The sequence below is a fragment of the Sorex fumeus genome, unplaced genomic scaffold (assembly GCF_029834395.1).
Source record: "Sorex fumeus unplaced genomic scaffold, SorFum_2.1 ptg000014l, whole genome shotgun sequence".
In the NCBI taxonomy this organism is placed as follows: domain Eukaryota; kingdom Metazoa; phylum Chordata; class Mammalia; order Eulipotyphla; family Soricidae; genus Sorex; species Sorex fumeus.
Window position 1 is genome coordinate 5,745,128 of NW_026606071.1, and position 15,151 is coordinate 5,760,278.

A 15,151-nucleotide genomic window follows, 5' to 3' on the forward strand; every position below is an offset into this window, starting at 1 on the left:
ATTATAAAGTGATAAAGTACCCATCCCTCCACCAGTTCCCATTTTACACCACCACAGATCCCAGTATCCTTCCCACACCACTATTCCCCGAACCCACCCTTTCCCTGTGACAGGACATTCCCATTTGTTCTCTCTCTCCTTTTGGGTGTTGTGCTTTGCAAAAGAGGCATTGAGTAGCAATCATGTTCGGTCTATAGTCTACTTTCAGCATGCTTCTCCCATCCTGGGTGGATCCTCCCAACAACTTTTATTTAGTGCTCCCTTCTCTAATTGAGCTGTCTTTTCCCCTAGCATGTATGACTGGCCTCCAAGACATGGAGTAAACCTCCTGGTACTTATCTCGGCTATTCTTGGGTGTTAGTCTCCTATTTTGTTACCTTATGTTCCCCAGATGAATGCAATATTTCTATGTCTGTCCCTCTCTTTCTGACTCATTTCACTTAACATGATACTTGTAATAGCACTTTTATGTAAATTTCTTGACTTCATCTTTCCTACAGCTATTGTGTAGATGTTCCAAAGTTTTTTTAACCAGACATCTGTTCTCGGGGACTCACATTCTTCCAGATTCTGGCTATTGTAAAGAGTGTTACAATGAACAAACAAGTGCAGATGTCACTTCAACTATACCTTTCTGCCTCTCTGGGATATATTCCCTGGAGGGGTATTGCTGGGTAAAATAGGAGCTCAATTTCTAATTTTTGGAGAATTGTCCATACTGTTTTCCAAAAGGGCTAAACCAGTCGTCATTCCCACCAGTGAAGGAGGGTCCCTCTCTTGCCACATCCGCACCAGCACCAGTTGCTTTTGTACTTTTGGATGTGGGCCAGTCTCTGTGGTGTGAGATGATATCTAATTGTGGTTTTGATCTGCATCTCCCTGATGATTAATGATGTAGAGCATTTTCTCATGTGCCTTTTTGCCATTCTTATTTCTTCTTTGAGGAACTTTCTGTTCATTTCGTTGTCCCATCCTTTGGTGGGGTTGGATGTTTTCTTCTTGTGAAGTTCAACCAGTACTTTGAATAACCTTGATATCAACCCCTTGTCAGATGGGTATTGAGTGAATATCCTTTCTGATTCTGTAGACTGTCTTTGTATTTTGGTCACTGTTTCTTTTGAGATGCAGAAGCTTTTTAGTTTAAGATAGTCCTATTTGTCTATCTCTGTTTTCATTTTCTTGGCCAGTGATGAAACACCTTTGAAAATATCATTCGCTTCACTGTTGTGGAGGGTTTTGCCAACTTTGTCTTCCATGTACCTTATGGATTCTGATCTGATGATGAAGTCTTTAATCCCTTTTGATCTTACTTTTGTATATGGTGTTAGGCAGAGATCTGAGCCCATTTTTTTTGCATGTAGCTGTCCAGTTTTGCCAGCACAATTTGGTAAAGAGGCTTTCCTTAGTCCACTTCACATTTCTTGCTCCTTTATCAAAGATTAGATGATCGTATGTTTGAGGGGAGTTGTCAGTATATTCAACCCTCCTCCATTGGTCTGCAGCTCTGCCTTTGTTCCAGTACGATTCTGTTTTAATTATTACTGCTTTGTAATAGAATTTGAAGTTAGGGAGGTTGATTCCTCCCATTTTCTTTTTCCCAAGAATTGCTTTAGCTATTCGTGGGGGCTTATTGTTCCATATGAATTTCAGGAGTGTTTGCTCCACTTCTTTGAAGAATGTCATGGGTATCGTTATAGGGATCACATTGAATTTGTACAATGCTTTGGGAAATATTGCCATTTTGACAATGTTAATTCTCCCAATCCATGAGCAGGGGATATCCTTCCATTTCCTCGTATCCTTTTTTATTTCCTGAAATAGGGTTTTGTAGTTTTCTTTGTTCAGGTCTTTTACTTCCTTAGTTAAGCTGATTTCTAGGTACTTAATTTTCTGGGGTACAATTGTGAATGGGATTGTTTTTTTCATGTTACTTTATTCTCTCTCACTCTTTGCATATAGAAAACCCATGGACTTTTGGGTATTAATTTTATAGCCTTCAACTTTACTATACAAATCTATTGTTTCTAGGAGTTTCTTCGTAGAGGTTGTAGGGTTCTCTAAGTAAAGTATCATATCTGCGAATAGTGAGAGCTTGATTTCTTCCTTTCCTACCTGAATGTCCTTAATATCTTTTTATTGCCTAACCACTATTGCAAGTACTTCCAGTACTATATTGAACAGCAGTGGAGAGAGTGGGCATCCTTGTCTCGTCCCTGATCTTAGAGGGAACACTCTCAGTTTTTCCACATTGAGGATGATACTTACTGTAGGCTTGTGGTAGATGGCTTTAACTATATTGAGGAAAGTCCCCTCTATACCCATTTTGGCAACGGTTTTCATCATAAACGGGTGCTGGATCTTGTCACATGTTTTCTCTGCATCTATTGATGTGATCATAATCTTTTTATCTTTTCTTTTGTTGATATGATGGATTATGTTGATTGATTTCCAAATGTTAAACCATCCTTGCATCCTTGAGATGAATCCCTCTTGGTCATGGTTTATGATCTTTTGGATGGGTCGTTCGATTCTCTTTGCTAATAGTATGCTGAGGATCTTTGCATCTGTGTTCATCAGGGATATTGGCCTGTAATTCTCTTTATTTGTGGTATCTCTGTCTGCTTTTGGTATCATGGTGTTATTTGCTTCATAAGAACTGTTTGAAAGTGTTTTAGATATTTCAATTTTATGGAAAATCTTAAAGAGGACTGGGAGTAAGTCTCTTTAAAGATTTGGAAGAATTCATTTGTGAATCAATCTGGGCCGGGACTTTTGTGCTTGGGGAGACTTTTTATTACCGTTTCAATTTCCTTGATGGTTATAGGTCTATACAGGTATTCTAGGTTCTTGGTTCAGCCTTGGGAGTCTATAGGAATCTAGGAATTTATCCATTTCCTCGAGGTTTTTATGTTGTGCTTTTATGTATTTTATGTTTCATGTTTTATGATTTGAGAAACATAAAGCTTTTCAAAGTACTCCCTGAGGATACTTTGCATTTCTGTAGTTTCTGTTGTAATGACCCCCTTTTCATTTGTGATTCAGTTTATTAGGGTTTTCTCTCTCCCTTTCTTTCTGAGTTTTGCTAGAGGCTTATCAATCTTGTTAATTTTCTCGAAGAACCAGCTCTTGGTTTCATTGATCTTTCAGATTGTTTTTTGGGTTTCCATCTCATTAATCTCTGCTCTTAGTTTTATTATTTCCATCCTCCTGTTCGGGTTGCGCTCCTTTTGTTGGTCCTTGTCCAAGCTCTTAAACTGTGAGGTTAGGTTACTTATGTGGGCTCGCTCATCCTTCCTGAGGAATGCTTGTAGAACTATAAACTTTCTTCTTAAAATAGCTTTTGCTGTGTCCCATTAGTTTTGGTAACTCGTGTCCTCATTTTCATTTGTTTCCAGGAGTCTTTTGATTTCCTCTTTGATTTTCATTCTAAGCCACTCGTTGTCCAATAGTGAGCTGTTTAATTTCCAGGTGTTTGATTTAGTTTTCTGTTTTTGTGTGTGATTTACTTCTAATTTCAGCGCATTATGGTCTGAGAAAATTGTTCATACAATGTCTATCTTCTTAATTTTATGGAGGTATGTTTTGTGGCTCAGCATGTGGTCTATCTTGGAGAATGTTCCATGCACGCTTGAGAAGAATGTATATTCAGGTTTTTGAGGATGAAGTGTCCTATATATATCGACTAAGTCCCTTTCTTTCATTTTTTTCCCCCTCAGATGAAGTATGTCCTTGCTAAACTTGAGTCTGTTTGATCTATCAAGAGGTGATAAAGCGGTGTTGAAGTATCCCACTAGTATTGTGTTGCTATCAGTGTTTTAATCCAAGTTTATGAGTAGTTGTTTTAAGTACTTTGCTGGTCCCTCATTAGGTGCATATACATTTAATATTGAAGTTATTCCTGTTGTACAGATCCCTTGATCATTAAGAAATGGCCTTCACTATCTCTTGTGACCTTCTTCACTGTGAAATCTATGTGGTCTGATGCTAGGATGGTTACCCCAGCTTTTCTATGGGAGCTGTTTTCCTGTAGGATTGTTTTCCAGCCCTTGACTCTGAACCTGTGTTTGTTTTGACTATTGAGATGTGTTTCTTGGAGGCAGCAGAAAGTTGGGTTCAGTTTTCTAATCCATCCTGCCACTCTGTGTCTTTTAATTGGTGCGTTTAGCCTATTGACAGTGATAGAGATTATTATTATGGGGTTTTGTCCCATTTTTTCTGTTGAAATTTGGTGTATTTGAGGGACCTGTCTTGTCTTAAAGTAGTCAATTTAGTTGTTCTTGTAACCATGGTTTTGAGTCTATGAAGTTTCTGAGCTGTTGTTTGTCTGTGATACTATGTGTTGTTCCTTCTGTTATGAATGAGAGTCTTACTGTGTAAAGTATTTTTGGTGAGGTGTTTATTTCATTGAGTTTTTTCACTATATCGCACCACTGTTTTCAGGCCATGAGGGTTCCATCAGACAAGTCAGCAGTTAATTTTAAGGATGCTCCTTTGTAGGAAATTTCTTTCTTTGATCTTGCTGCCTTCAGAATTTTGTTATCTATCTAAGGTTTTGGTCATTTTGATCAGGATATGTCTTAGGGTATATTTATTCATATTTCTTCAAATTTCCGTGGCTGGAGTGATAGCACAGTGGTAGGGCATTTGCCTTGCACACAGCCAGCCCGGCTGAGCCAGGTTCGATTCCTCCGCCCCTCTCGGAGAGCCTGGCAAGCTACGGAGAGTATTCAATATGCCAAACACAGTAATAAGAAGTCTCACAATGGAGATGTTACTGGACCCACTCGAGCAAATCGATGAGCAACGGGAGGACAGTGTTTTTTTCTTCAAGCTGTTACCCTTTGGGCCTCCTGAATGTGGTCACATGTTTTCTTCAGCTCTGGAAACGTCGTAGCAATGATGTCTTCGACAGTTTCTTCATCAGGGTTTTCTTCCTGTCCCTCTTGTACTCCAATAACTCTTATATTACCCCTCGTGGCTTTATCATGATCTTCTCTTGCCATCTATTCCCAAATAGTGAGTCTCTTTTCTATTTTCTGCTCTTTTCTGGAGAGTCTCTGGACTTCATCTTCGAGCTCACTGATTCTGTCCTCAGCAGCTGTTACTCTGCTTCTGAGGCCTTACACTGAGTTTTTCAATTCGCTTACCAGTTTTTGTAGGTCTGACATTTATGTTTGCATTTTCCTTATTTCTGCCTTCAAATCCTCTTGTCTTTTATTGGCATTGCTTTTCATTGTTAGCTCCCTAAGCATCCTCAGGAGCCCCCTTCTAAATTCCTTGTCAGAGAGGTTGTCTAGCACTTCATTACAATAGTGTCTTCTGGGCTAGCCTCTTCAATAAAAAAGCTTGGTGGGCTTTTGCATTGCTTTATCATTGTGACCAGTTGTGGCTTAGACCTTCACGCTCACTGTTACTATTCTGCTTGAGATGCTGAATGAATTGAGATGGGCTTAATAAATTATTGGCTAATGTGTTTCTGGTGGTTACGATAACGTAGTGAAAGTTCCATCTAAGAGGGTAACTTATGGTTCCTATGGTATATGTAGTGGGAGAATACTTCGCGGTCGCATTAGCGACTGCAGCTCCAGAAAGGGGTACTTGCGTCGGGTGGGTACCTGTTTGAATGAGGAGAGAGTTCCTGGAGCACTTCAGCTTTGTTTTTGTTAGGCATATTTTCAATAGGTAAACAAGAAGATAGTTTTCCACAGTCATTTATTTATTTACAATTCTTTTTTTTTTTTTTTTTTTTGCTTTTTGAGTCACACCTGGCGATGTTCAGGGGTTACTCCTGGCTCATGCACTCAGGAATTACTCCTGGCGGTGCTCAGGGAACCATACGGGATGCTGGGAATCAAACCAGGGTCGGCCATGTTGGCTGCGTGCAAGGCAAACGCCCTGCCTGCTGTGCTATCGCTCCAGCCCCTATTTTCAATTCTTTGTTTAAACTTACTTTTTTGCAGTAAGTTTGGAAGGCTCCCAAATGGTATGAAGTACTTCTGGGTCTACTCTTGGTGACCAACCATTTCAGTGGTGAATAATAGGGCCCAAGCATGGAGTAGTGCTTAGGTACAGTAGTTCTAGGACCACTAGAGCTGCTCTAGTAGTACTATGGGCTGCTAACATTACTCCTAGCATTACTCTTCGGGTCATGTGGTCCTGGGTATTCAACTAGTGTTTTGATTGTACCTTACCCATAGTGTATCTTCCATGCCAATTTGTTCTATGCTATACAATTTAAGAAGGACAATTTCCATCACTATATATGTTAAATCTAGATGGAACCTGAGCTCCTCCAAGCCAAAGCAGCATACTTTGTTGCTACAGCTGATCCAAATATCACTGAGATGCTAGAAATGCATGCTAAAAATTTCAAGTAAAAAGCCATTAGGATTTTGATAGGTATGTTATTGAAAATCTGTTGCTTTAGGTATGATGGGTATATGGTATTAATTCTTCCAATCTATGATCTTGTTTCATTTTTTTCAAAAGTGTGTGTTCTCTTTCTTTCTAAATGTAGTCTTATTTTCTACATTTAGATCTTTGTTATGTTTTCCTAGGTATTTGATCCCTTTGTATAAGTTTGGGTTTTTTGGTTTATTTATTTATTTATTTTCAATTTTTTGGCTACACCTGGAAGTGCTCAGGGCTTGCTCCTAGCTCTGTACTCAGGGAGATTCTGGGGATAGGACCTAGGGAAGCTCCTGCAAGACAAACTCCCTACACACTAATATATTGCTCTGGCCAATAGAATTATTTTATTAATTACTATTACCTCTAACTTTCTGTTTTTATATAAAGTAAAATAAATTTATATGTATGGCTTCTTTAAACTTCTACTTTATTGTGTTAATTTTTAATTTTTAATAGTGTCTTGGTGGAGTCTTTAGTTGTTTCTATATATATGAAACAACTCTCATGATTTATTTTTACAATTTTATTTCCTATTATAGCTTTTCCTTGTCTTATTTCTCTCAGTAGATTTAAAATAGATAATATTCATGAGAGGACATCCAGGTCTTATTTCTTATTTTAGAGAAAAGGCCTTAAGCTTTTCTCCATTTAGTATGGTGATGTTAGCTGTAATTTTGCCATATATGACCATTATTTATGTTGAGGTATGTGTTTCCTATTCACAATCATCAATTTATTAATCATAAATGAATTAATGTATCTTATTATATGCATCTATAGTACCAATTGATAGAATAATGTGATTTTTATGTATACATATCATTAATTTATTTGTACATATTGAACAGGCTTTACATCCCTGGAGTGATACAACTTTATTATGTTGTATGATTTTTAGTGTATTCAATACTCTTTTAGGGAGCATTCCAAATTTATATTTGCCTTTTGATATCATTTTTTGTTCAAAGTCTAGTTTCTCAGATCTTAATAAAGGATTCCTCACTTTCCTCTGTTATTTTTTGAAGAAAACTTATTTTGGTCTTCAACATTGAGTTTATATTTGTATTTGTATCTGTTGTGAGTTTCTTGCATGCATAATATAGATGAAATATACTTTTATATACATATACAACCAATGTTTCTCTTCTCAGGGGTGTAGAAGGCTCTCAAGTAGTTCTTCTTGGGGATATGGTTGACTAGCTGATAGCTCACTTCAAGGACTGAGGACATAATATAGCTGTACCCCTTGGCTACTGTGGCAGTGCTATGTATGGGCCTTCAGGGCCATTCCCAGAAATTTTGGGGGTCCTCCAGATTGCACCAGTGTGTATTCAAAAATAAATATGAAGGCCGCCACTCTCTCTCACTGCCTGTGTTCCATGGTTTTGGGCCACTTCTCCCACCCCAGGATGGCCTATGGCAATGGGTGGACAAAGGAGGAAACGAGGGCCAGGATGCTTGGTATCAATTGCCATTTATTCCATCCTCATCTCCATACTCTCCTGATTCTCCTTTCCCCCGATTCTCCTTCATCCCTCCTCTGGGATCCTGCTCCTTGATTCTTCTTCCCCTTGCCCACTCTTACAGCCTTAGTTATCTCCCAAATCATTAGGGGGTTGGCATAGCAATTACCCATCATAGGTGCCATCATACAATCAACATATGTAAGATCCCTCCCTCAGGGGAAGCTTCTTCCAGGACAAAATCTCATTCATCAAGAAGACCCACCTAAGGGCAATATATAATTTGTGGGTGTGTTTTTTCTTTTCTTAATACAACAACCATTGAAACATTCATATTAATTCTACTTCTTAATAATATTAGTTGTTTTGTATGGACACAATAAAAGACATATTAAGCTTATAGGGTGGCTCTCCTGGGGACATCTTGCTATAGATCTCAGACTACAGTGCTCAGATTAGTCTTTCCTAATCCTAGCAGGATCCTAATCCAGTTATTACTTTTTGGATCATGACAGAATTTATCCGTGACCATGCTCTTAACTTATAGTTAAATACTATGGTGCTTTGACCAGGCCCATTTCAATGCCAGAGTAGTTCACTGCTTGGCTTGGGTTCATCCAGTCCCTCATCGGGACACTGCTTTTGGGGTGCTCGGAAGTAAGGGCAACTGAAGTTTAAGTTGAGAGAACAGATGTCCAGGAGGTAGTATTATCTGGATCAATTTACCTGGGAGTTAGCATAACATTAACTGTCATCCTGTGTCTATACAAAAAGGATATTGCTCAGAATCAATTATGCAAAGGACTTAAGGGGAAGAGAAAAAACAATATTTACAAGTGAACAGAGCACAAAGAAAGAGTTTACAAATATATCAGAGGAATGGGAGCACTGTGATGGGAGTAACCCACTAAACCTAAGCTCCCTGTGGCAAAGCAGAAAGGACAAACCAAAGTTATTATACACCCAGGAGTGAATATTATTCAGAGTCAGTTAACTCCCAAGTTACAAAAGCATAGCATCAACTGTCTTCCTGTGTCTATACAAAAAGGACATTGCTCTGAATTAACTATGCAAAGAATATAAGGAGAAAAAAAAAGGAATATTTCACTTTAATAGTCACAGGTACTGCTTAGGGGAAAATCGTGATTAACTGGTAGGGGAAGAGAGTACAGAGAAGAGGTTACAGATAAACACAGAGAAATGGGAATGCCTTAAGAGTACTGTGATGGGTGTAACCCAATATACCTAAGCTCCCTGTGGCAAGGGAGAGAGGACATACCAATGTTATCCTAAAATGTTTAGAGCTATATTCCCATAAAGGGAATAGGGGTGCCTCAGGAGCATTGCAATGGGTATTACTCAGGAAACCTAAACTCTTTGTGGAAAGGAAGAAAGGACATACCAATGTTATCCTACACACCAGCAAAATTTGGGAATCATGTGGTAGTAGGGATAAACTCTAGATCAGCCACATGCAAGGCATGAACTTTAACCTCTGCAATACTGCTGTGACCCTAGCCTGCTTCTCATAAATTGGTAAATTCAGATAATTTATATTAAGGTTAATTGTAATGGGGCTGGAGCGATAGCACAGCGGGTAGGGCGTTTGCCTTACAAGCGGCCAACATGGCCGACCCGAGTTTGATTCCTCCGCCCCTCTCGGAGAGCCCGGCAAGCTACCGAGAGTATTCGATATGCCAGACACAGTAACAACAAAGTCTCCAATAGAGACGTTACTGGGCCCGCTCGAGCAAATCGACGATCAACGGGAGGGCCTTTACCTTTTACCTTTGTATTTGTTTGTGTTTCTTCCCTGAATTTCTGTCTTCTGCTTTAATTTAATTGCTTCCTGGAGATTTAGTTTCTTCAGATTTAGTTTGTGTCTGTGCTCAAGATTTTTGTTTTGCCGTTGCTATGTAGTTTAATAAAAGTATTCGATTTCTGATAAAGTTTTTTAGTACTAATTTTGACTGGCTTTACTTAAACTAAACAGATTCTACATGGTAATTCTTTCCCCTCAATGTGTTCTTGGTTTGTTTTTTGTTTGTTTGTTTGTTTTAACTGAATCATTATGAGATACAAAATTATCAAGTTTTTTATGATTTAATTTCAGTGGTACACTGTTTAAGCATCCAATCGTCAGCCAGTGTCCACTTCCCTCAATCATTGTTCCCAGTTTCCCTCCCAACCCTCAATCGATCTCTATGACAGAAACTTTTATATTTTTTTTTACTTTTAGGTATTCTGGTTTGGGATACTGTTACTGAAACAGTATCATGTTACTGAAACTAGTCATCCCGTCTTCATTTCTATTATTTTTGGGGATTATTCTCCTACTTTTCTTTTCATCCCCAGAATGAGTGTGGTTATTCTATGTCTTCCCTCTTTCTTTGACACATTGCACTCAACGTGATACTCTCCATGTACATCCATGAATCAGCAAATTTCATAAGTTCAATTTTCCTAGTGGCTGCATAGTATTCCATGCATAGTATTCCATTGATAAATGTACCACTACCTTATTCTCTCTACTCATTTACTCTTGGGCACTTGGGTTGTTTCCAGATTTTGGTTATTGTGAATAGTGCTGCAATGAACAAAGAAGAGCAGATGTCTTTTTTGTGTTGTGTTTTTAGGGTCTGATGTCTTCTTGTTGAGTCATGTTGATTTTGTTACTCTGGATTACTATTTTTCACAAAAATCATATTTAATGTTCTCTTTCTCTTTTTGTATAAGGACTTTCAAATTTTTTCTGGTGTAGGTCTGATGTAACTAAGCTACATCAATTGTATTTCTTTGCTTTTGGACCACATTTGCAGTGCTCAGAGCTTCCTGTACTCAGGGGTCATTCCTGGCAGTCCTTAGGGAACCATACTAGGTTCTGGGAATTGACTAAACCTGAGTCAGCAGCATATAAGACAAGAGTGTAAATGCTGTACTCTCTCACCAATCTCTCTCCATTATACATAAATGATTGTATTTTTAATGATTTAGTTTCCCAACTTACTTTCTTGTCGATATTGTTTTAATTGCTAGAGTTGTACTCAAGTCAGGCCTAACTCCTGCACATTTTGTTGTTGTTGCAGTATCCACTGATTGTTGCAAATAAGGCCGCAGTGCTCTCTCTCACTTCTAGCCTTAATGCTTGCCAGGGGTTGCATTCATTGAACTATGGTGCTTCCATGTATGCTTGTTGGATTTGTACTCTTAAGTCGTGGTTTTAGACACATTCTGGCTATAATATTCACTAAGCAGTACTGCCATTCTTACAAAAGTACTGGCCAGTGGTCACAGTTACGGGCTGTAGGGTCTGAATATTGTATAATAGTTCTCATAGGATGTAGCAGCCCAATGGCTGTAGTGCTCTCACAAACCTGGGTAGTGTGTGGCTGGAAATTGTTGATAGTGTTGGGGATCACAGACTGGATATTTGCCAAACTCAAAAGCAACATTACTTGGGTATTACTTGGTCCATGTGAGTCCACCAGGACCTTAGGATTGCAAGACAAGCATTGTAAGTCATTTATTGATTAAATCATAATTTACATTTGGTAGAAATTACTTTTTAAAATTTTTATTAGTTAAACATCATAAGGTACAGTTGTAGACTTACAAAATTTTGCTGGGTTTCAATTATACTATGATTGAGTACCCATCCCTCCACGAGTGCCCATTCTCCATCACCAATGATCTCAGTACCACTCCTACCTCCCCCATCCTCCCCATCTCACCCCGCCTCTGTGGCAGGCAATTCGCTTTTGTTCTCTCTCTCCATTTAGGTGCTATGGTTTGCAAAAGAGGCATTGAGTGGCAACCATGTTCGGTCTATAGTCTACTTTCAGCATGCATCTCCCATCCTGCGAGGATCCTCCCAACAGCCTTTATTTGGTGCTCCCTTCTCTATCTGAGCTGCCCTTTTCCCTGGCATGTGTGGCTGGCCTCCACAACCTGGAGTAAACCTCCTGGTACTTATCTCAACCATTCTTGGGTGTTAGTCTCCTATTTTGTTAATTTACGTTCCCCAGATGAATGCAATCTTTCTATGTCTGTCCCTCTCTTCCTGACTCATTTCACTTAACATGATACTTTCCATGTAGTAGCACTTTTATGTAAACTTCATGATTTCATCTTTTCTAACAGATACATAGTACTCATTGTGTAGATGTACCAAAGTTTCTTTAACCAGTCATCTGTTCTCGGGCACTCAGGTTTTTCCAGATTCTGGCTATTGTAAACAGTGCTGCAATGAATAAACAAGTGCAGATGTCACTTCGACTATACCTTTCTGCCTCTCTGGGATATATTCCCAGGAGTGATATTGCTGGGTCAAATAGGAGCTCTAAATTTTTGAGAATCATCAATACTGTTTTCCAGAAGGACTGAACCAGTCGGCATTCCCACCAGCAATGAAAGAGGGTCCTTTTGTCACCACATACGCGCCAACACGGGTTGCTTTTGTTCTTTTGGATGTAGGCCAGTCTCTATGATGTGAGATGATATCTCATTGTTGATTTGATCTTCATCTCCCTGATGATTAGTGATGTAGAGCATTTTCTCATGTGCCTTTTTGCCATTCTTATTTCTTCTTTGAGGAACTTTCTGTTCATTTCGTTGTCCCATCCTTTGGTGGGGTTGGATGTTTTCTTCTTGTGAAGTTCAACCAGTACTTTGAATAACCTTGATATCAACCCCTTGTCAGATGGGTATTGAGTGAATATCCTTTCCGATTCTGTAGACTGTCTTTGTATTTTGGTCACTGTTTCTTTTGAGGTGCAGAAGCTTCTTAGTTTAAGATAGTCCCATTTGTCTACCTCTGTTTTCACTTGTTTGGCCAGTGGCGTGTCATCTTTGAAGATACCGTTAGCTTCAATGTCCTGGAGGGTTTTGCCAACCTTGTCTTCAATGTACATTATAGTTTTTGGTCTGATGTTGTGGTCTTTAAGCCATTTTGATCTTACTTTTGTACATGGTGTTAGGTAGAGACCTGAGCCCATTTTTGTTTTGCATGTAGCAGTCCAGTTTTGCCAGCACAATTTGTTAAAGAGGCTTTCCTTGCTCCAATTCACATGTCTTGCTCCCTTCACGAAGATTAGATGATCATATGCTTTTCTGTTAGAAAAGATGAAATCATGAAATTTACATAGAAGTGCTACTACATGGAAAGTATCATGTTAAGTGAAATGAGTCAGAAAGAGAGGGACAGACATAGAAAGATTGCATTTACCTGGGGAACGTAAATTAACAAAATAGGAGACTAACACCCAAGAATGGTTGAGATAAGTACCAGGAGGTTTACTCCAGGTCGTGGAGGCCAGCCACACATGCCAGGGAAAAGGGCAGCTCAGATAGAGAAGGGAGCACCAAATAAAGGCTTTTGGGAGGATCCTCGCAGGATGGGAGATGCATGCTGAAAGTAGACTATAGACCGAACATGATTGCCACTCAATGCCTCTTTTGCAAACCACAGTACGTAAATGGAGAGAGAGAACAAAAGTGAATTCCCTGCCAAAGAGGTGGGGTGAGATGGGGGAGCTGGGGGGGGGGGTCGGAGGGGTACTGAGATCATTGGTGGTGGAGAATGGGCACTGGTGGAGGGATGGGTACTCGATCATTGTATAACTGAAACCCAGCACAAAAGTTTGTAAGTCTACAACTGTACTTCATAGTGTTTCACTAACAAAAATTTAAAATAGATAAAAAGATAAAAAATGAAGTTGAAAAAATCTACATAGCTATATTTCACTAATCATAGTGTTAATATTTTATATCTATATTATCATATCTATTTTTGTTGTATCTGAGACTGGAAATTCCAGTACAAATATACATTTTATAAGTATACAAAAATAATCATGTGCACAGAGATAGAAAGATGGGAGAAATTTTCTTTTACTGGACATTAACTAACTTAGAATTCTAGAAAGAAAATGTAATACTATTGATTGTGAATAATGAATTGAAAACTAAAATTTTATCAAAACATGCCCCAAAGTGTCATGAAAACAACATGCCTTTATCAAAACATGCCCCAAAGTGTCATGAAAACAGCATGCCTTGTATAAAAAGGAAACAAAAATTAAAAGTCAATATGAGTGAACCAATTACGAAAGCTCCTTAGGTGGCTCCATTGTACAATGGTAGCATATTGGACCTCTTCTAAAAAAGAACCTTAAAGAATAACTAAAAGGCAAATTGAGATGCCAGAGTTGCATCTAATAAATATTTTATAGGAAACATAATATGAATACTTCAGTGAGCAATGAATAATATATCTGAAACAACCCAAACTAGAAAATTTTGGCACACTGAGATAATCTAAGGCCTATAGAGAAATTTTCAAACCAAATAGTAGAATTAAATATTTATATAAAAGATATATAATAAAATTAACAAAATTCCACAATAATGATGTGCATAAATATACCATAAATAGATAAAAAACATTAAGAATAATGATTAAAATAATTTTTCAAAATACATAAATCTTCAACCATGAAAAGTTAAAGAAAACCTGATCAATCAAATCTACACATAGATACATTACAATAAAAAACTAAGGACAAAGAAACATTCTGAAAGGAATCCAAAAGAATTTTTCCATGTGAGAAAGAGTGTTTGAGTGACAATAAATTTATCATCAGTGACCATAGAAAGAAATGGCATATCAATTTCTTCAATTATGATACAAAGGGGCTGGAGCAATAGCACAGCAGTAGGGTGTTTGCCTTGCACGCAGCCAACATGGCCGATCCGAGTTCGATTCCTCTGTCCCTTTCGGAGAGCCCGGCAAGCTACCGAGAGTATCTGCCCGCACGGCAAAGTCTGACAAGCTGCCCGTGACGTATTCAATATGCCAAACATAGTAACAACAAGTCTCAAGATGGAGACGTTACTGGGCCCACTCAAGCAAATCGATGAACAAGGGAGGACCGTGGCTGTGACCATGACCCAACTCTAAACTTAAAAACTCATTCCAATTTAATTCCATTTCAAATTCAATGATTGAAGGGAATATATCATGTGATCATTCACTGTCAATGTCCTCCTGTTGTTCATTGATTTGCTCCAGTGGGCCCAGTAATGTGTCCTTTGTGACACTTGTTACTATGTTTGGCATATCGACATATTAATCCAAATAGATAGCATCAGCTATATTAATAGATTAATTTTAACTCTTAGAAATTATTAGGATTAAAAAGTGCTGTAGCACTGTCCTCCCATTGTTCGTCGATTTGCTCGAGCAGGCACCAGTAACGTCTCAGAACAAATTGTGAGAC